A 22,737-nucleotide genomic window follows, 5' to 3' on the forward strand; every position below is an offset into this window, starting at 1 on the left:
TTTTGAAATTAAAATTAATAAAAAATGTTCTTGGATCAACCATGAGTAAAGATTGAAAAATCTGGCTATACAATTGTTGAACGTGAATATGCAATGAAGATCCATCTTGACAAAATTAAGGCTTGAAACTAGAAACAGTAATGTTATTCACTACTGTGATAGGTCAATATGAAGGCATACTTTTTCCTTTTCAAAAAACTCATGAATGTAATTAAAATACATTAAAACATTACTTTTTCCTCTTTTCTGCAATAGTTTGTTAATTTATTATTTTTTACCAACATGATCACATTTACAAAAATCAATACAACAGTTTTCACTGTTTACATTTCTTTTCTGCCCATTACTATTAGTTATTTCAGTTTGTGATAGTGATAGTGCTTTTCCAGACACAAAAATGCTATTTGAATGTTTCACAATTTGTTTATATAGGCATTCTGGTTGCTTATATTCTCAGTCTAGTTACTAAAGAATGACTGGGTAATATCAATACCTCTTTAGCTTTTTCTACTGGAACAAAGGCACACAACATCATACATTGTAAACTCTATGATAGTAATTTATAAATGGTTTTTGTCCACAGTCAGAAGGATAGAACATTGAACTCTGAATAAACCCAAGCAAATTAGAAATCTATATAATAGAAAAATTCAACTTAAAGGGGCATAAGCAGATTAAACTAAGATTTTAAATGCATTATTTTCTCTATTTACTGAAGTAATTTTGTCATGTAGAAAAGTGGGGCACAAAAAAATGGTCAACTCTGGGTGTCAGATCTCTTGGGTGAGCTCTGGGTGTGCCAATGCTTGAGATCCCTTATCCTTAGCCTTCCCTCCCAAATCAGCCTTCCTCCCAGCTTGTTCCTCATCCCTCTGGGCCTTCTTATTTTAATCAGGGAACCTGAGGTTTCAATGGAGGTTTGGTACTAGCAGCATAGATCAACAAACCCTTAGACCTATTAATAAATCAAGAAACCATAAACACCCTTTCATTCATTTTTTGTATTAGAATGTGGAAGTACTGAGTACCTTTTGTTCTCAGAATTGGTTTATGTCTTCAATTCTGGAAAACAGGAAAGATTTTGATCAACCCCTCACACCACCACACAGTTTAGAATGATCAGGAGTCCGTTATTCAATCACTTCTGTCGTACTGGGTAGGCACTGCTAAATGTGAAAGCAGTGATTTGGGTTTAGTGAGATAATTTCAAAACTTTCCCTAAAAATAACTTTTTCAATTCTCAGCTTTAATTTTAAGTATCTTACATCACTTCAACTTGGATTTTTAAAATAAAGTGGTAGAAAGTTTTAAAATATGTAATAATATAACTTTAATGCATAGAGGAAAATCATAAGACAAATTCACTCTTCTTTCCAGCTGCTGCAATACCAACAGGATTTGCAGGAATGGAGAAGTCAGCGTTCATTTCCAGTCGAAATGGATAGAAATGGTGCCAATATGCACAGTGTTATTTTGTAAAGATATACACTTATTAAATTAGATTTCAAAACTAGAGACTGTATGGCATAAATCCTCTCTAAAATTGTTTAAAGTTGCTCTCTGGCAAGTCATATTCCAATTTCTTCATCTGTTTTTGCTTCCCCAGGCCAGAAATATTAGCGTTTGAGGGTGAGTGATTCTCTTTGTGGTTCCCTCCTGGGGAGAAGTCATCAATGCAGCCCTGCAAATGAGCAGCCGATGCTGGTTCCCTGGTCGATGAACCAGAAGGCTGGGCAAATGGAAGCCAGCTTTTATTTTTCTCTTTCCCTCCTGTTACTGGCTGGTAATTTAGGGACTTGAGATCAGCGTGTATTTGATTCTCTGGGTATATTAACCCATCAGGTGGAGCCCTTGCAATAGCATTGCAGAGAGGGAATGAGAAAAAGAAGATAATGAAACTGTGTGTCTTTTAATTTAGAAGGAGACTTAGGATTTTGTTATACTCATATACTGCATGAAAAGAAAAAATTAAGGTTTTTGTATGTCTGCTCTCCCTTTAAAGAGAATATTGGTTCCAGTTCACTAACACAGAGGCAGGAAAATTAGTAGGCCAAATGCAATCATCATGATTAATGGCTTCCTCAGAAAATCTTTAAACTTATGCATCTTTCTCTTTTAACAAAAGGATATCTAGATTTGATATTTAAAAAAGAATCCCAAAATGTTGAAGGACTGATACTTCAAAGGAAAACAGCTAAATCATAAAGAGGATACAGAATGGTCTTGATCTACATAAGTTCTTTTAATTTGGGCTATCCCACCAGTTATTAGGCCATTTCCTTCATATCATTCTTAAGATATCAATACTTTAATGAAATACACTGGAACCTGAAATTGATATTTTCACATTTAATGAAGAGTAGCTCCCTTTTCTACAAGTCACAAACCATTTGGGTTGAGTGCCTCAAAACTTTTTAAAATTTCTTAAACCTGTCTTTCAGATCAATGCTTGCCTAGGATAAGAAATCAATGGTGAAACTATAAATAGATGTGAACTTGAAGTAAAATATTAGTTGTGTTAATTTCATTAATTTATGCTTCATGATATCGACTGAGGCTACTACTGAATTTTGTCTGTTCAACAGGCTTTCCAATCCCCTTCCTCTCAAAATGTACCCCGGCCTTTTGCCACAGAGATTGGGTTAGGTGTGAGTCTGTGATCCACCTGGGCCAATCACCATTCTTCCCTGAAGTTGATAAATGAACACTCAAGGAAAAAGTTCTCTCTTTCCAGCTGGGTTACAAAATTGGGACTGCCAGAGGATCAGTACCCTGCCATAAGGAGAACAGTAGGAGAGAGTGGCCATGCACATACGACTTGACAGCAGGTGGAGAGAAAGAATCCTGGCCCCAGTGATCTCCAGGTCTCTTCTCTCAGCCCTGGTTCCTGCAACCCTTTCTTTAGGTTTGTCATCTACCAGAGTATCTCTAGCTCTCTGAGCAATGAATCATCTCTTTTTTTTTTTCTTGCTTAAAAATCATTTTGGCTGGGTGAGGTGGCTCACACCTGTAATCCCAGCACTTCAGGAGGCCAAGGCAGGAGAATCACAAGGTCAGGAGATCAAGATCAAACTGGCTAACACGGTGAAACCTCATCTCTACTAAAAATACAAACATTAGCTGGGCGTGGTGGTGCACACCTGTAATCCCAGCTACTCAGGAAGCTGAGGCAGGAGAATCGGCTTGAATCCAGGAGGTAAAGGTTGCAGTGAGCCGACCTCGCGCCACTGCATTCCAGCCTAGGCAACAAAATGAGACACCATCTTAAAAAACAAAAGAAAAAAGAAAAATCATTTCAGTTTCTGCAACTTGCAGCCAAAATGTCCACACTAATATATGTGCCATTTTTACAGCACTTATTTTTTAAGTTTAGTCTTCTGTTCACATACAGAAAGACTTTTTTTTTTGATATGCCGTTACATCTGTTCTGTTAGCTTTGAAAATGCACAGAGATGTGTATGGACCACCATAATCAAGATATGCAACAGTTTCATTATAACCCAAAATCCCCTGTGCTACACCTTTACAGTCAATTCTGAACACAAGCTCAGCCACTGGGAACAAATAAACTGTTCATCCCAATAGTTTTGCCTTTTCCACATTGTTATAAAGATGGAACCATAGAGAATATAGCCTTTTGTATCTGGATCCCTTCACTTAGCAAAAGGATTGGCAAACTTTCTGTGTAAGGGCCAACTAATAATTATTTTCAAAATAAAGACTTATTATTAAAATAAATTATAAAAATAATTATTTTCAAAATAAAGACTTATTTTCATATAGTCTTTCTTGCAACTATCCAACTTGGCCATTGCAGCATGAAAACAGTCACGGACAATGTGTAAATGAACGGGTGTTGCTGGATTTGGCCTGCAAACAAAATAGTTTGCTGACATCTACTTTAGCATCATACATTTGAGGGTCGTCCATCTTGCCTGTATTAATAGTTTGTTCCTTTAGATTGCTGAGTAATATTCCATTGTGTAGCTATATCATAGTGTATTTATTCATTCAACAGGTGAAAGGCACTTTGGTTGTTTCCAGTTTTTGGTCATTGTAAGTAAAACTGTGCCATGTTCTGAATGTGCCCCTCAAAATTTATATGTTGAAACTTAATTACCAATATAATAATATTAAGAGGTGGGGCCTTTAGGAGGTGATTAGGTCATGAGGGATCCTCCCACATGAATGGAATTAAGCTCCTTATTAAAGAGGTTTCATATAGGACTCAGCCCTTTTACTTCTCTGGTCTTCCACCAAGTGAGGACAGACCATTTGTCCCCTCTGGAGGATGCAGTAAAAAGGTGGCATCTTAGAAGCAGAGAGACTGTGTCCTTGCCAGACACTAAACCTACTGGAACCTTGATCTTGAACTTCTCAGCCTCCAGAACTGTAAGAAATAGATTTTTGTTCCTGCCAGGTGTGGTGGCATGCACTTATAGTACCAACTACTCAAGAGGCTGAGATGGAGCATTGCTTGAGCATGGGAGTTTGAACCTGCTGTGAGCCAAGGTCATGCCAATGAATTCGATCCTGTGTGACAGAGTAAGATCCTGCCTGAAAAAAGTAAAAATCTGTTCTTTATAAATTACCCAATCTCAGGCATTTTGTTATGGGAGCACAGACAAAATTAAGATAAACTGCTGTCAACATTTGTGTACATATTTTTGTATAAGCTTGTTTCATTTCTCTTGGGTAAAATACCTAGGAGTAGGATTGATGGACTGTATAGTTGCCTGTTGCTCATTTAGTTTTATAAGAAAATTATGGGGGTGGGGGAGGTGCCAAGAGGGCTGACTAGAAGCAGCTACTGTGTGCCACTCTCACAGAAAAAAGAGAGTGGCCAGTAAACACTAGCTCTTCAACTGGATCATCCTGGAAGGCATGTTAGCAATCATCAAGGAAACAATGTGACCCACAGAAAACAGGGAAGAGCAAGACAATACAGCTGCCCACCAAGGATTGGTATGGAGCCAAGGGAGGGTCCCCACCATGGAAAAATTGTGAGTCAGTGAGGTGGGGACCCACACTTCTGCCATGAACCTTTGCAATCCTAGGCATAGGAGATCCCCAAGCCCTACCCACTGAAGCCTTCAGACTGACACTGAAATCATACCAAACACTCTCAGACAAGCACAATAAAAACAGAAATCAGTATGAAGATCTTTCAAAACCATACAATTCAATGGAAATTAAACAGTCTACTCCTGAATGACTTTGTGGTAAACAATGAAATTAAGACAAACATCAAGAAATTCTTTGAAACTAATGAAGATAAAGATACAACATGCCAGAATGTCTGGGACACAGCTAAAGCAAAGTTGAGGAACATTTATACTGCTAAATGCTCACATCAAAAAGTCAGAAAGATTTCAAATTAACATTTGAACATCACACCTAGAGGAACTAAAAAACAAAAGCAAACCAATCCCAAAGCTAGCAGAAGCAAAGAAATAACCAAACTCAGAGCTGAAGTGAATGAAATGGAGATGAGAAAAACCACACAAAAGATCAATTAAACCAAAACGTTATTTTTTGAAAGACTAAATAAGATTGATAGACTACTAGCTAGAGTATTAAAGAAAAAAAAAAAAGAGAATATCCAAATAAAGACAATCAGAAATGAAAAAGAGGACATTATCACTGATCCCACAGAAATATAAAGAAAACCCTCAGAGACTACTATGAATACCTCTCTGCACACAAACTAGAAAACCAAGAAGAAATGGATGTTACTGGAAAGATACAACCTCCCTGCACACAAACTAGAAAACCAAGAAGAAATGGATGTTACTGGAAAGATACAACCTCCCAAAATTAAGCCAGATAGAAACTGAATCCCTGAACAGACTAATAATTAGATCTAAAATTGAACCAGTAATAAGAAACATGCCAACTAGGAAAAGCTGTGGACCAGACAGATTCACAGCCAAATTCCACCAGATGTATACAAAAAGCTGGTACCAATCCTACTGAAACTATTCCAACAAATGGAGGAGAAGGGAATCTGTTCTAACTTATTCTGTGAGGCCAGCATCATTCAGATACCAAAACTTGGCAGAGACACACACACAAAAGAAAACTTCAGACCAATATCCCTGACGAACATAGATGCAAAAATTCTCAAGAAAATACTACCCAACTGAATCCAGCAGCACATCAAAAAGCTAATCTGCCATGATCAAGAAGGCTTTATTACTAGGATGCAAGGTTGGTTCAACATATGCAAGTTGAATGTGATCCATTGCACAACTATAACGAAAAACAAAAAACCACATGATCATCTCAAGAGACGCAGAAAAGGCTTTCAATAAAATTCAACATCCCTTCATGTTAAAAACCCTCAGTAAACTAGGCATTGAAGATAAATGCCTCAAAATAATAAGAGCTATGTACAACAAACCCACAGCCAACATCACAATGAATGGGTAAAATCTGAGAACCTTGAGAACCAGAACAAGATAAGCATGCCCACTCTCACTACTCCTATTCAACATAGTACTGGAAGTCCTAGCCAGAGCAATCCAGTAAGAGAAAGAAAAAAAAAGGCAACCAGATAGGAAAAGAGGACGTCAAACTATCTCTCTGCAGACAATATGATACTATACCTAGAAAGCCCCATAATCAAGGGGAGAGAGAGCATTAGGACAAATACCTAATGCATGCAGGGCTTAAAACCTATGGGTTGATAGGTGCCGCAAACCACCATGGCACATGTATAACATGTATAGCTATGTAACAAACGTGCATGTTCAGCACATGTATTCCAGAACTTAAAAAGTAAAATCAAAAAAAAAAAAAAAAAAGAAAGAAAGAAAGAAAGAAAGAAAGAAAGAAAGAAAGAAAGAAAGAAAACCTCATAGTCTTCTAGGTATCATATCATTCTCCCAGGGTTTATAAAAACCTAGAAGAAGACCTAGAGAGTAACATTTTGGACACTGGCCTGGACAAAGACTTCATGATGAAGACTCCAAAAGCAATTGTTACAAAAACAAAAATCAACAAGAGGGACCTAATTAAACTGAAGAGCTTCTGCACAAAAAAAGAAACTATCAATATAATAAACAGACAACCTCCAGAGAAGGATTAAATATTTGCAAACTATGTATCCAACCAAGGTCTAATATCCAGGCTCTATAAGGAACTTAAACGCATCAATAAGAAAAAAACAAATGACCCCATTTAAAAATGGGCAAAGGACAAGAACAGACACTTCTCAAAAAAGACATTCATGTGGTCAACAAGCATATAAAAATGCTCAATGTCATTAATCATTAGAGAAATGCAAATCAAGAGCAGAATAAGATGCCATCTCACAGCAGTCAGGATGCCAATTACTAAAAAGTCTAAAAATAACAGGTGCCGCCAAGGTTGTGGAGAAAACGGAACACATACATCGCTGGCGGGAATGTAAAATAGTTCAGCCACTGTGGAAAACAGTCTGGAGATTTCACAAAGAACTTAAAATAGAACTACCACTTTATCCAGCAATCCCATTCCTGGGTATATAACCAAAGAAGTATAAGTTATTCTACCATAAAGACACATGTGTGCATGTGTTCATCACTGCACTATTTACAATTGTAAAGACATGGAATCAATCTGGATGCCCATCAACAGTAGACTAGATAAAGAAAATTTGGTACATGTACACCATGGAATACAACGAAGCCGTAAAAAGAATGAGATCATGTCCTTTGCAGAAACATGACTAGAAGTAAGCAAGTTATTTGTCAGATTAATCTTCTGTTTAAAGACTAGATTTTCTTATTCACAAATACCACTAATTCAGCATAACTATTTCATAAGAATAAAATAGACAAAAAAAAGAATGTTTACAAGATAAAATATTTTCATGTATACTTTTTGTAGTAATCTGATCCCAGTGTTAATTCAAGTTTCAAAAATAAATAAAAGCTTTCAGAAAAAAATTTTTAAAAAAGAAAATGAAACTCTATTTTCCAGAGTGGCTGTGCCATTTTTCATACCCAGCAGCAATATATGACAATTCTACTTGCTTCTTATGCTAGATAGCATTTTATAGCATTAGTTTTTTGTTTTGTTTTTTGCCATTCAAATATAATGTAATAGTATCTCATGTTTCTTATGTGAATTTAAATTTCCCTAATGAATAATTATGTTAAGCATTTTTGTCAGGTGTCTGTCAATCTACCTTTTTTGGTGAAGTGTCTATTCAAATATTTTGCCCATTTTGTATTGGGTTATTTGCTTTTGTTGAGTATTAAGATTTAAAAAATATTCTGATACAAATTCTTTGTCATATGTGTGATTTTATATATTTTCTATCAGTCTTTATCTTGTCTTTTTATTATTTAATGGTGCCTTCCACCAATTCTACCTCTCAATGCCTTGCAGGATAGAATTTCAATATATGAACTTGTAGGGGACACACACATTCAGTCCATTGCAAGCAGAATAAAAAAATAATTTTATTCTTTTGCAGGGCAAATGGTTTTTAAATTTCTATGAAGTTATATTGACAATTTTTTCTTTTAGAGTAATGCTTTTGGAGTCATAGCTGAGATCTCTTTCTCCAACTCGAGGTCACAATGATTTTCTCCTATCTTTTCTTCTGAAAGTTTTATATTTTTATATTTTACATTGGTTGTATAATCCATTTGGGATAATTTTTATATAAATGTATAGCATCAAAGTCCTTTTCTGCATTTTGCCATGCAGTTATTCCAGCTGAAAAGACTCTTCTTTCTCTACTATTCTTTCTTTGTCTTTGTATAATTGCTAAAAGTCAGTTGACCACATTTCAGTGAATCTATTTCTGAAATGTTTATTCTTTTCATGGATCTACATTTTGTTAACATCACACTATCTTTATTTCTGTTATTTTATAGTAAATCTTGAAATTAGGTAGTGTTGCTAGGATAAGAAAAAGCTCTGTTTTACCACTTGTGGATGGTGGTTCTCACATTCAGTTTTCACGGCCTATGTATGTGAATGACTAAGGGGTCAGTCTGGGACTTGGGCAGTGAGAATTGATCATAGTTAGTTTCCCTTCTCTTACAGTTTTAGCTCCCTGGGGTGTCACGCAATACTATACAACTGTGGCTGCCCTTGAAGTGAATTGATGAGAGGAAGAGAGAAAAACCACATGAATTCCTTTTGCTGATTCCTCTGACTAGTGAGACAAATTTTTTCTGGGCTTTTAGATGTTCATGACAGGGATGCCACTATTGCAGCAGCAGGTCGCCTTCCTGGTTCAGGTTGGCCTCAAGGGAGAGGAAAAAAAAGGGAGGGGGAATGATATGGTTTGGCTGTGTCCCCAACCAAATCTCATCTTGAATTCCCACGTGTTGTTGGAGGGACCTGGTGGAAGGTAATTGAACATGGGGGCAAGTCTTTCCTGTGCTGTTCTCATGATAGTAAGTCTCACGAGATCTGATGGTTTTAAAAAGAGGAGGTCCCCTACACAAGCTCTCTCTCTTTTTGCCTGCTGCCATCTATGGAAGATGTGACTTGCTCCTCCTTGCCTTCTGCCATGATTGTGAGGCTCCCCCAGGCACGTGGAACAATTAAACCTCTTTCTTTTGTAAATTTCCCAGTCTCTGGTATGTCTTTATCAGCAGCATGAAAATGGACTAATACAGGGAAGGATGTCTTAGTCTGTTCAGGCCCCTGTAATAAATTTCCATAGACTGCATGGCTTAAAAGCAATAGAAATTTATCTCTCACAGTTCTGGAGGCCAGAAGTCCAAGATTCAGGTGCCAACATTATCAGGCTCTGGTGAGGGCCATTTTCTGAGCTGCCCACTGTAGACTTCCCGCTGCATGTTCTAATGGTGAAAGGAGCAAGGCAGCTCTCTCGAGCCTTTTTTATTTGTTTATTTTTAGAGTCTTACTATGTTGCCCAGATTGAACTCAAACTTCTGGGCTCAAGCCATCCTCCTGCCTCAGCATCCTGAGCAACTGAGATTACAGGTGCACTGCCGAGCTCAACTGGGGCCTGTTTTATAAGGGCACACTAATCCTCATCATGAGGGCTCCATTTCCATGACCTAATCATCCCCGCAAAGACCCCCACCTCCTGATACCATCACCTTACAGGTTAGAATTTCAACATGTGAATTTTGTGGGGGACACAAATATTCAGTCCATTGCAAAAGGGGATCCCCAATATTCTAACTGCAGCCTTTCCCCAGTCTTTTGGCTATAAATAGGCAGTTTCTCTTGTAATTTTTGTTGTCCACACCCACTGGGCAGTTCCCAAAATTGGCTTACCCTCAGGTCAAAGCTAGGAGATTAAGGAGAGAAAGCAATACAGAAACCTCATGATTGTGTTGGGTTGTGCTTCAGGTTTTGAAGTTCCTTCCCAATCTGCCTGCTATTGTTTACTTTTCAAAGTCCTCAAGTAGTTACTTTTTATAGTTGTCTAGATTTTAGTTATCATCAGTGAGGGATAGGCCATATTGGGCTTACTCAGTCTTGGCCAGTACCAGAAGTTCACAATACTTATTTTTTAGGCTAGTCTTTAAAGTTTTTATATTACACTAAAAATGGAAAGCAATCTTTTTTTCTCCGTATTTGGAAACTATGTCCTGTTTCTGTTTATGATGTCCTATTATGTTAGCCTCTATGCCTTACTGAGATTACGCTCTTAACTTGGCACTTAATCATTGTACCTATAACCTGAGAACATTTTTGTGCTTGATTTGGATGTTAGACTATAACGAGATAGTTCAATGAGAAAGTACCAGATTATTAAAAATGAAAATCTTGTATTATATGAGTTTTTAATTCTCTCAGGGAATCTGACCACTTAGAAGTACCAAAGATTCGGTATTTATCTGATTTTTCAACTGTATTGGTTTTCTTATGACATGAAAGATATGAAAGTACACACAAGAGAGAAAGTAGAAGAACCAAACTATGTGTGCACATCCTGCTTTCCCACTACCCATGTTCCTGAAACTTCTTAAAAATGCACAACATGTCATACTCCAAATTCCCAAGAGTTAAAAGTATAAATCAAGAGAGATGAACTTGAATCCTAAAGCTATCATTTACTGGTTATGTGATCTTCGATAATTTACTTAATTTCTTGAATCTAATTTCCTCATCTGTTAAATGGGACAACTTCTCTAAAGCTTTTCTTACATATACACTACAGAATACTATAAAACCATAAAAAAGAACAAGATCATGTCCTTTGTAGCAACATGGATGGAGCTGGTGGCCATAATCCTTAGCAAACTAATGCAGAACAGGAAACCAAATACTGCATGTTCTCACTTATAAATGGGAGCTAAACAACCAGAACACATGGACAGAAAGAGGGGAACAACAGACACAGGCAGTCAAAGCAAAAATTGACAAATGGATTAGGTCAAGCTAAAAAGCTTCTGCACAACAAAGGAAACAATCAATGAAGTAAAGAACCTACAGAATGGGAATAAATACAGTATTTGCAAACCACCCATTTGACAAGGGATTATATATTAATCAGGCTATATAGTGAACTCAATTCAATAGCAAAAGAATAAATAATCCAATTTAAAAATAGGCAAAAGATCTGAATAGACATTTCCCAAAAGAAGGCATACTAATGGCCAACAAATGTATGAAAAAAATGATAAACAAGGAAATGCAAATCAAAACCACAATGAGTTTTTATTTCAACCTAGTTACAGTTATCATCGAAAAGACAAAATAAATGCTAACAAGGCTACAAAGAAAGTGGAATGTTTGTACAGTGTGAGTGGAATGTAAATCAGTATAGCCACTATGGAAAAGAATATGAAACTTCCTCAAAACACTAAAAATAGAACTACCATATGATCCAGCAATCTCAGTTTTTGGTAAATATCCAAAAGAAAGAACATCAGTATATAGAAGGGATATCTGCACTCCCATGTTATTGCAGCACTATTCATGATAGTCAACATATAAAATCAACCTAAATGTTTATCAATAGATGAATGGATAAAGAAAATGTGGTACATATACACCATGGAGTATAAGTCAGCCATAAGAAAGAATAAAATCTTATCACTTGCAGCAACATGAATGGATCTAGAAGACATTATGTTAAAGGAAATAAACCAGTCACAGAAAGACAAATGCCACATTTTCTCACTCATATTTGAGAGCTAAAAAAAAAAAAATGATCTCATGGAGGTAAAGAGTAGAAAAATGTTTACAAGATGCTGGGAAGGGGCATCAGAGGATGACGAAAGATTGGTTAATGAATACAGAAGTACATTTAGATAGAAGGAATAAGTTCTAGCACAACAGAGAGATTATAGTTAACAATAATTTATTGTATATTTCAAAATAGCTAGATGAGATTTGAAATGCTCCCAACACAAAGAAATGACAAATACTTAAGCTGATAGATATGCAATTACTCAGATTGGATCATTATGCATCATATATTATATCAAAATATCACACGTACCTCTTAAATATGTACAACTATTATGCATTTATAAAAATTTAAAAATATGTTTAAAGAATTTGAAATTTTAGATATATCTGAAAAAATAAGAATATCAAATAAACACATATAATTTTTTTCATAAAACAATCAGAAAAGTCTAAGAAATTGTGACAACAAATCACCCATACAAAAAGTAATAACTTTAGACAAATTTATTAGATTTGGCCAATCTCAGTTCCCCTTTCCTTCCTGTGGTTTTATACTTTAGAAACTTAGATAAATATTACCATATCATAGTATACTTTGAAACTTTCTTTTTCCTTCACCTTTAGCCACGAACTCCTACTCTTCTCATTCATTTACATGACCTGCGTTATTGTTTACCATCGAACAACTGTACAAACATTTATCCATTCTCCTTTTGGCAATTGTTATAATGTTTGCTGATTTATACTACTGTGAACAATAATGTCTTGTTTCTACCATCTTATTTTGTATTTTCTGCTTGCTTTATTATTTTTTTTCTTTAATTTTTCCCCTCCAATTTTTTCCCTGCCAATTTGGAAGCTATATTTTCTATTTTATGCATTACAAATTATCCATATATTTTTTTAGCCAGTCAAATTTAGCAGTGGGGGATAGTATATTACTCTTAATTTTAAAATATAAATATTTAGCTATATATTTTTCTAACAAAAATACATATTTAGCTATATATTTTTTGGCTTAAAGTTTTCAGTATTTCAATCTTCCCATACAGGACACAGGCCTTAGCATGCTTTAATTAGCCATTGAACAACTCTCCTGCTATTCTCATCTAATTTTAAGTTTTACGTTTTGTTAACACAAAAATTAGTAGGAGCTGTGCAGTCAATAGCTAATTAAGACTTGTTTTATGATTAATTTTGTTTCTTGCAACTCAGGCCTTTTGAATTTCTTTCTTTTTGCATAGTCCATCCTTTAATAATCCTTTAGTATGGGTTAATGAGTTGTAAACATTTTAGGGTTTGCTATGAAAATATCTCTTTTATCTCAGTCTTGAATTGTAATTTATCTAGGCTTAATAAAATTCTGGATTACCAATTTTTGTTTCTTTAGTACTTTAAATCTATTAGTGTATTATCCTCTGTCATTCATTGTTGCCAGTGACAAATATGCTTTCCAATTGGCATTCGTTTGTAATAATAGCTAACATATTTCAAGGGCCTACATGTTGAGTACAAATTTTAACTCACTTCTGCTTCACAGCAACCCTCATAGGCAAGCATTGTTAATATTTTCTTGTACTAGGTAGGAAAACAAGAGCACCAAAAGTTGAAGTATCTTGATCAGCGTCCACAGCCAATTAGTGGTAGAGCTGGGAGTGTGTATTTATCATGCTCTGAAAGTGCTTTTGGGCCAATTAATTATATCTTTCTCCCTTTTTTCATTTTTGTTTTTTAGTGAAAGTAAGTATATTAAGAAAGAGAACGACTAAAGAATGGCTACTCTATAGGCAGAGCAGCCTGTATCTTTCAACTCTGGAAAATTCTGAGTGCAAATCTCTTCAAAATCTCGGCCTTCCCACTATTCCCTCCTTACTCTTATCAAGCTCTTATGTTGGCAAAAGTATTGTGTATGGTTGTGCAGATAACACACTGCATGACCCTGGGGGTGTTCCAACCAGAGTAGTCTACATGCCTTTTATTGTTGACTTATTTTCAGGCAATTCACCTAAAGACATTTTCATCAATTTTCAAAAAATTGAGGTTTAAATAAAGAAATTTCTACTACATGTTTGTAAATTAGTTATTACATATCTGGTGCTCCAGGGAAGAAGATTGTTTCTGATGACTAATTGCCAAGTAATTCAGGTCGACCTCAATTTCTCAAATAAAAATAATAATGACAAGGATAATAACAGCTTTCTCATGTGTCATGTTCCACTGCCTTAAAAATAATTCATGGCCAGGCGCGGTGGCTCACGCCTGTAATCCCAGCACTTTGAGAGGCCGAGGCGGGTGGATCACGAGGTCAAGAGATCGAGACCATCCTGGTCAACATGGTGAAACCCCGTCTCTACTAAAAATACAAAAAAAAAAAAAAATTAGCTGGGCATGGTGGCTCGTGCCTGTAATCCCAGCTACTCAGGAGGCTGAGGCAGTAGAATTGCCTGAACCCAGGAGGCGGAGGTTGTGGTGAGCCAAGATCGCGCCATTGCACTCCAACCTGGGTAACAAGAGCTAAACTCCGTCTCAAAAAAAATATTTAATAATTCATGTACAATATTTAACCTAATTTTTACCACAATTGTGTGAGCTAGTTTAAAGCATGGAATCATTACCCCTATTTGACAAGTAAGGGACCAGATCTTAGGGAAATCAATTAGCCTATGTAAGGTTACAAAGCTATTGAAGGCCAATTGGATCCATGTCTTCTGAGTCTTAAACAGTTCTTACAACATTTTAAATAACTAAAAATATTCACAGAGAGGTTCAAGAGCAGAATAAGTAACCTTTGGAAATAAATGAGGTCTAGTGTAGCACCACTGATGTATATGGTAATATAATTAATTTTACCATATAATAAATTATATTAACACAATAAAATATAATACAGGGTGAAAAATTTTTATTTGACATGCAGTTTTTAATTTCTAGTGGTGTTCCATGACTAAATGAAGTCTAGGCGTCATAGTATGGTATAGATAGCTTTTTACATTTTGGCTCCTCCTTGCATGTTTCTGGTAGCTTTTCTTTTTATTCCTGTTTCAAGCACTATAATTTTCCATCATTCCTAAAAATACCTTGAGCCATTTCAGAGATGGTATTTCTCTTGTCTCTGATTTCTACCTCTTCTGCCCCTCAACAGGGCTGTGGAGCAGGAGATCACCTGTGAGGTTACTGTGGATGAGATAACCTAATCTGTGACTTCTTTATGAGTTCTCTTCTTTTTACGTGTCTCTTTCTTTTCCACTGAACTGTGAGCTCCTAGAGAATGGAGTCTAGTTCTTACTTGAATCCACACAGTTCTTAGTACATATTTTGGGCCACACACAGTAATTACCTTATATTTTGTGAATGAATGGATAAAGTGAAACAAAAAAGTACTTTCTAATATAACATTTTTATGAAGTTTTATTATTTGAAGCCATTTGTATATGTCAATGCCTACTATGGTTTGAATGTGTCTCCAAAATTCATGTTGAAGCTTAGTCCCCATTGTGGGGGTATTAAGAAGAGAGGGCCTTTGGGGAACTGATTAAGTCATGAGGGCTCTACCTCATGCACGGACTAGTGCTTTATAAAAGGGCTGGAGACAAGTAACATAGGCCTCTTTGCTCTTTTGCTCCTCCACCATGTGAGGACATAGAATTTGTCCCCTAATACTTATGCTTTGATCTTGGACTTCCCCGCCTCCAGAACTATGAGAAAATAAACTTCTGTTGTTTATAAATTACCCAGTCTTAGGTATTTTGTCATAGTATCACAAACAGATTAATACCTAACCTTTTACTTTCAAGCTGTCTGAAAAATACTAGATGCTACATTAATGTATGACAAAGAAATGATGAACAAATTAATCAATGAATGAGTCAGTGAATCATAACAATAAAATAATTCAATACTTCCATGTGTGGAGTTTAATAATGCCTACTCTCTCTTTAAAATTTAATAGAGTCAGTTTCATGTGCAACTAACTCTTACTTTGCAGACATTTAAATCTATAAGCTCACAAGCTTAATCCTTAAAATAAATGCAATGTAAAAGGTTTAAAATTTGTCAGGGAATCTGAATGAAACAGTATGGGCAAATACAACTTGCCATGTTAGATACTGATTTCATCATTTCTGACCCTGGAAAATAAAATCAATGTTCACTGCAGCCGATGAGGAATGGTGGGGGCTAAATGAGCTTCCTATGTGTATTCATTCTGATTATAAGTGAAGCAAAAGGGATCCACCATGAATTATGTCTGGGTGAAGTTGATTAAACCTGGGTGCACCACCACAGTGTGACTGAAATGTTATCGAATCCGTGATGAGTTGCCCTTCTGAATGCTGTTTGCCTTGTGGGAGCAGCAGGCAGGCAGCTCTTCCTCATGTCAGTGATTTTACTGCATATATATAATCTCAGCCAAGTGAAACAGAAAATACTTGGCAACACTAGAAAGACAGCCAAGCCATAAATGACACAATGGCTGTTTCAGAGAGTTCCAGTGCAAGGAACGGTGTCATTTGATAAGTATTGAAAAAGGGGCAATATACACATGGCATCCCATTACATTGTCAAAGCCAGATTAGAGAAAATCCTGTCTCTTTGTTAGTTTTGTAAGCAGCAAGGAAGGTTAAATATAAGCAAATATTCAAGGAAAAATATATAAAGCACTCTTTCATACCTGACCAAGTACATGTGCAACTAACTCTTACTTTGCTGGCATTTAAATCTACATTATACTAGGAATTTAAGAGCTATTGAGGGAAGCGCTACCACAGAGATAGAAAATTCCATCATGTGGTTCTGTGTGCTGGTCTACTGTCCCTTCTCCATTCAAAAACATTAAGACGCTTGCTAGGATACATAAAAGATGTAAAGAAGGAAGTCCTTGCTTGGTGAAAATGCACTTTGGCATTTTCAATTGGATTATTGTTAGAGGTTATAATGCAGAGCGCCTGGTTTTTGTATGAACACATTTCCCCATACAGACTCCAGACAGTTCTATGTTACAATGCATTCCATTATCAGCTTATCATGGAGATACTTACTTTGGGAATCATTTAGCATCTTCTGGTTTAGGAATGTTGTTTAGGAAATTATTTCTTCAAGTCCCTTAGTATTAGAATCTATTTTAGCAGAGGGCAAGAGTTAGGGGTGTTTTATTTATTTACATGCTCTTTCAGCAATTTACTTATTTCCTAAGACTTTTTATTAATTTGTTATTCTCCTTGGCCATCTTAGAAATCTCTGTGAAGCATGTCAATAAAAACTGAATTATACTTCCTTCGTAACTAGATATTAATGCTAGGTATTACTTATTAAATCCTTTATCTTTTTTACTATACAATCATGAGCATGAGCACAGGTCTAAAATCTCATAGGCTAAAATATCTGCCAAAATGGAAACCGAGAGGCACTTTTCCTTGTGTGGGATTCTGTGTGTGGGCTTTCGGAGCCACTGGCTACAAGCATGTTAATGCAATCACACCACAACTTGAACACAAGAATTGGAGAAGGTAGGGGAAACATCAGGAAATGTGAGTACAATGCATTTTGGAGGCCTTATCTTATTTACAGTAATTCTCCAATATGTTATTTCAGGCTTCTGAGGGATAAAAGCTGCCTCTCTCTGTTTTGACTATATTTCTCAATTACTTGGCATTTGGAACAAATACTTTTTACGTTACATTACACTGTTTAATTCAATTCAACAAACATTTTAAAGCTTCTGCTTACACTGTTCAACTGAGAAATTTGAACATTTCTTAGGAAACAAGGAGCACTGAGACCCCACTGGTCCGCCCGTCTGCACCACAGAACCATAGTTCACTCCCTTCCAGAGTCGCATGTTAGAAAATTTAACTAGTACATAAACAGTGAGAAGTTTCTGGAGTGTAAATTTTACATAGGAGTCCATTTAACCAATTTTATATTAAGATTACTAATACTATATGATAGAACTGAGTGTAAAATTCACACAAATTTTTAAGAAATTCTGTTTGTTTATCCCACAAATCTGTATGTAATGGTAAATGGTAAATTTACGTGATGGTAATGTCTACCATTACAAGGCACAATGCTGGAACAAACTGGCCTCCCCCCTTGACAGAAAATAAAGACGAAAATGTCAGAAATATACCCTCCCTCCCTGCCTCCCTTCCTTCTTTCTTTCTTTATTTTTAGACTAAGTCTCTCTCTGTCCCCCAGGCTGGAGTGCAGGGGCACAATCTCTCCTCACTCCAACCTCCACCTCCTGGGTTTAAGTGATTCTCCTGCCTCAGCCTCCCATGTAGCTGGGACTACAGGTGCATGCCACCACACCCAACTAATTTCTGTATTTTTTTAGTAGAGATGGGTTTTGCTATGTTGGCCAGGCTAGTCTCAAACTTCTGACCTCAAGTGATCCGCCCACCTCAGCCTCTCAAAGTGCTGGGATTACAGGCATAACCCACTGCGCCCAGACAGGAATATTCCTTTCTAATGATTGATCGTCCACTGTCATTCAGAGAATCCCTCTGACACAGGATCTTGGGAAGGCACAAAAGGTTGCTTGACAAAGCAGAGAAGTGGAACAAAGGAAAGTGGGAGTTTGATGGATAAATCATACAGGTTTCAGTGCAGTCATACAACACTGAATGACCTCTATTGCACTAGAGGAAGCAGAATAGTGTTGAGTATGTGGATTTGGGGTTCAGATTTAAGTTTGAACCCAGCCCAGCCACACACTAACTATATAACCCCTGGAATAGAGATTTGGTCTCTCTTAAAGTCTCAGTTGCCTCATCTGTAAAATGTTATGTGGGCAGTAGTAATAGCTAACACTTAGCGCAGTCACAATGAGCCAACTAGGCTAAATGTCCAGTACTTAGCTTCATACACACACACACACACACACACACACACACACACACATATAAACTGACAACAACCTTTAAAGGTGAATGCTATTATTATCCCAATTTTGCAGATGAGAGAAGAGGCACTTCCACTTTCTACAGAAATGATGAAGGCTCATCCCTTCTGTGATGAATTACAAATGTCCCATTTCACGGTAGCAGGCATCGCTCTTTCTCCAGATTTCTCCTGGAAGTGAGTAAACTACTCTCTGCAATTGACTCTTAGTGGGTCTGGAAGGGAGTGAACTCTGGTTCTGTGGTGCTGAGGGGAGGACCAGTGGGGTCTCAGGCTTCTTGTCTCCTAAAATATCTAAAATTGAATATACATCCCGGCCTAAGATATAATTTTATTTCCTCTTTCATTCTCCAAATTTTCAATTAGTCCATGAGAATAATTCATGTTCTTTAAAAAATATTTTTACCCTTACTTTGTATCAACTAGTCATCCTGACTTTAATTTCTCAAGCGCATTCCCCCACCCTCACTTCTCCACAGTGCATTCTTCAGCTTTCCCTCACTAACTAGCAGGAAAGGAGTCAGGCCAAAGCATGGCCCCTTCTCCCTTGCTTTGCCCCATACACTTGATATATTTCACTGTTTTCACCCAGCCACAGAAATTCTTCATCTAGTGGCCAAAACATGAACATTTGCTAGATTGTGTGTCTTTCTTCTCTAACCAGCATGGAAAAAAACACTCCCAAGCTCTTTCGTAATGATTATCACACACCCAGATAAGAATAAACCCAGTTGAGGAGATGCTGTGGACCAAATATTTTTGTACTCTCAAAATTCTTACATTGAAGCCCTACTCCCCACCCCATGCGATGGTATTTGGAGCTGGGGCCTTTGGGAGATAATTAGGGTTAGATAATGTCATGAATTGGGCTGCCCAGTACAGGATTAGTGCCTGTATGAAAAGAGACACCAGAAAGCATGCTCTCTCTGTCTGTCTCTGCCATGTGGTACACAATGAAAAAGTGGTCATCTGAAAGCCAGAAAGAAAGCCCACATCAGAACTTGACCATGCTGGAGCCATAAACTCAGACTCCCACCGCCAGAACAGTGAGAAAATACATTCTGTTGTTTAAAGTCACCCAGTTGATGATATTTTGTTATGACAACCGGAGATGACTAATGCAGGGAAAAAAGCTTGTAACCTGTTCTTCCTACCCAGATTACCAGAATCTTAAAAATAATGACCAATTATTTTGAAAGGCAGGTAATTATCTAGGTACGGCAAGGCTGACAGATCAGAAAATAATTGCCATTGGAAAGATTATTTGTCATACATAGAGATTCAGAGAGAAGGAGGCACATCACACCATGGGGGCCACATGGAGAGGCACCTGGGTTGGTCAGGAGGCAGAGGGAGCTATGGGGGAAATGTGGACAAGAGCCTTTATGTGGTTTCTGTGGGAAGGATCTGGTGTGGCAGGGTAAGCATGCCTAAAATTGACTTGTTTGAATAATTTCAGTGGGCTCTAGGGCAAAGGGATGTCCCCAGTTGTCTGGTACCTGACCCTGGGTGATTAGAGCAGATGGATAGTGGTCCCACATGTGAGAGCTCAATAAAGTTAGGTGGTTGAGAGGGTATAGGCTCTGAATTGGTTGGTGAGCATATGACAAGCACACTTCCAGGTGAGTTGTTTATCTCTAGAAATTAGCTAACCCTGAAAGGAGTACTCTCTCCAGGGTCAGCAAGGCCCAAGATGGCAAAGCACCAAAGAATAAAAGACATGGTAACTACAACAATGTGGTCAATCTGATGTAGACATGAATACTAGAGAATCTCATTAATTCAACTCTTAATAAGGATCACAAAAAATCTTCGATAAGTTACATTCATAACTTAATGAAGAGAATAACTTAATGAAGACCATATGGAATACAAACTATAAACAAATTACTTTAAATTAGCTTGTGCATAGTTATTTACTACACTACAAACATTATGCACACATATTTATGACTTACAATGCACTAGAAATCTTTGGAACCCTTAGCAGCATGGCTAGTTTTCTTACTTTTTTTTTTCTTCTCTACTTCAGTCCTGATATCCCATTATCTGTTACTACCCTCTTTTTTTTTTTTTTTTTTTTTTTTGAGACGGAGTTTCGCTCGTTACCCAGGCTGGAGTGCAATGGCGTGATCTCGGCTCACCGCAACCTCCGCCTCCTGGGTTCAGGCAATTCTCCTGCCTCAACCTCCCGAGAAGCTGGGACTACAGGCATGTGCCACCATGCCCAGCTTATTTTTGTATTTTTTTTATTAGAGACCGGGTTTCACCATGTTGACCAGGATGGTCTCGATCTCTTGACCTCGTGATCCACCCGTCTAGGCCTCCCAAAGTGCTGGGATTACAGGCTTGAGCCACCGCGCCCGGCCACTACCCTCTTTAATGTAAGTTTGTTGGAATGGTCACTTCCTTATATTCATTACAACTAATTTCAAAATATTTCATGCTCTTGTTCACTAACCATTGAAAACTTCGATTTTAGAAAAGCAAAATCTTCCCCAACTGCATTTCTACAACTTTTGTCAGTCTATTAATAACTTTAAAATTCAGGAGTTCCTAATGAAAGGCTCATTGACAATTACTTAACCTGGGAATCATGCTGATTGGCAGACGACAGAATTCCACTGGTTTGTGACTTGCTGAAGAGGTTCTTATCTAATACTTGGTCATAAAACAAATTACATTTTCTTCTATTAGCCTTAGAGTTTTACCTTTCAGCTTCCTGCTGTTCTTCCCTATGCTTCATGCAGACTCACCCTGCCTTTGCAGAGCTCTGCTAATGCCACGGAGGCTTTAGTGTACTTTCACAAGATGAGGAGCTTTTGTTGGGGGCATTATTGCATTCTCCCAAATCAAACTCTATGTTCAAATCCTCTTTCTGCCACTTAACAAATGCATGATATTCAACAAGTTAACTTAATCTTCATAAGTTTAAGTTCTGTCCTCTATAAATGAAGTTCATAATAATATTCACTTATAAGGTTATTGTGAGCATTAAATGAGATAATGCACATAACATACTTAGTGCAGCACCTGGTTCATAATAAATGCTCAATAATGATTACAGTTACTACCACTGATAGCCCAACTTAAATGTTTTTCCAGAGGCTTCCTGTATTTTAAGGTCATTTTTGCCAATTATTGGCCTCATTTATTACATTCATTTTACTAATTTAAGTCTCAAAATGTAACTATTTCTAAGTTTAACTACTGACTACTAACTTCTGGACCTAGAATGCAGAGACTCTTGTAGTATCTCCCAGGTTTTATCTAATCTGAAGTTTTATAAATTCCTGTATATCTGAACCTAAAGCAGGTAGGGCCGTATTATGACTTCTTTGCTTTCTTCCATAAAAAATAATAAAAATTTATAATTTGTGACTGAGGTGGTATAAAGACAAACAAAATTATCCATTTATTATTATATTCATTATTGTTAAATTCTTTTTTAATTTAAAAGACATTAAAATGAAAACATTTTCATGAAGCCCTAAAAGTACTGTGGGCCCTAGTGCTTCCCATGCCTAAAGATGAAGTCAGCCCTTAAGGTGGACTCAGACAACAACGAGATTCAAAAAGTCCCAGTGAAGGCACACTAAAGATATGGCTGTAACTCCTTTGTTGATGGGAACAATGGAGCTATTACCAAAATTATTCTTGCAGTAAAATATTATAGAGCAAAAACAGTGTGAAACCCTCTTGAGACGTCTAGTTAAA

The 22,737-nt window shown here is 36.9% G+C and overlaps 1 protein-coding gene across 6 annotated transcripts in view; it reads right to left on the reverse strand.

Moving 5' to 3' along the window:
• The window catches only part of LOC141584314 (uncharacterized), a 224,131-nt gene that overhangs the window by 187,751 nt on the left and 13,643 nt on the right, over window positions 1-22,737 (reverse strand). The window lies entirely within an intron of this gene.

The sequence above is a fragment of the Saimiri boliviensis genome, chromosome 4 (genome assembly GCF_048565385.1).
Source record: "Saimiri boliviensis isolate mSaiBol1 chromosome 4, mSaiBol1.pri, whole genome shotgun sequence".
In the NCBI taxonomy this organism is placed as follows: Eukaryota; Metazoa; Chordata; class Mammalia; order Primates; family Cebidae; genus Saimiri; species Saimiri boliviensis.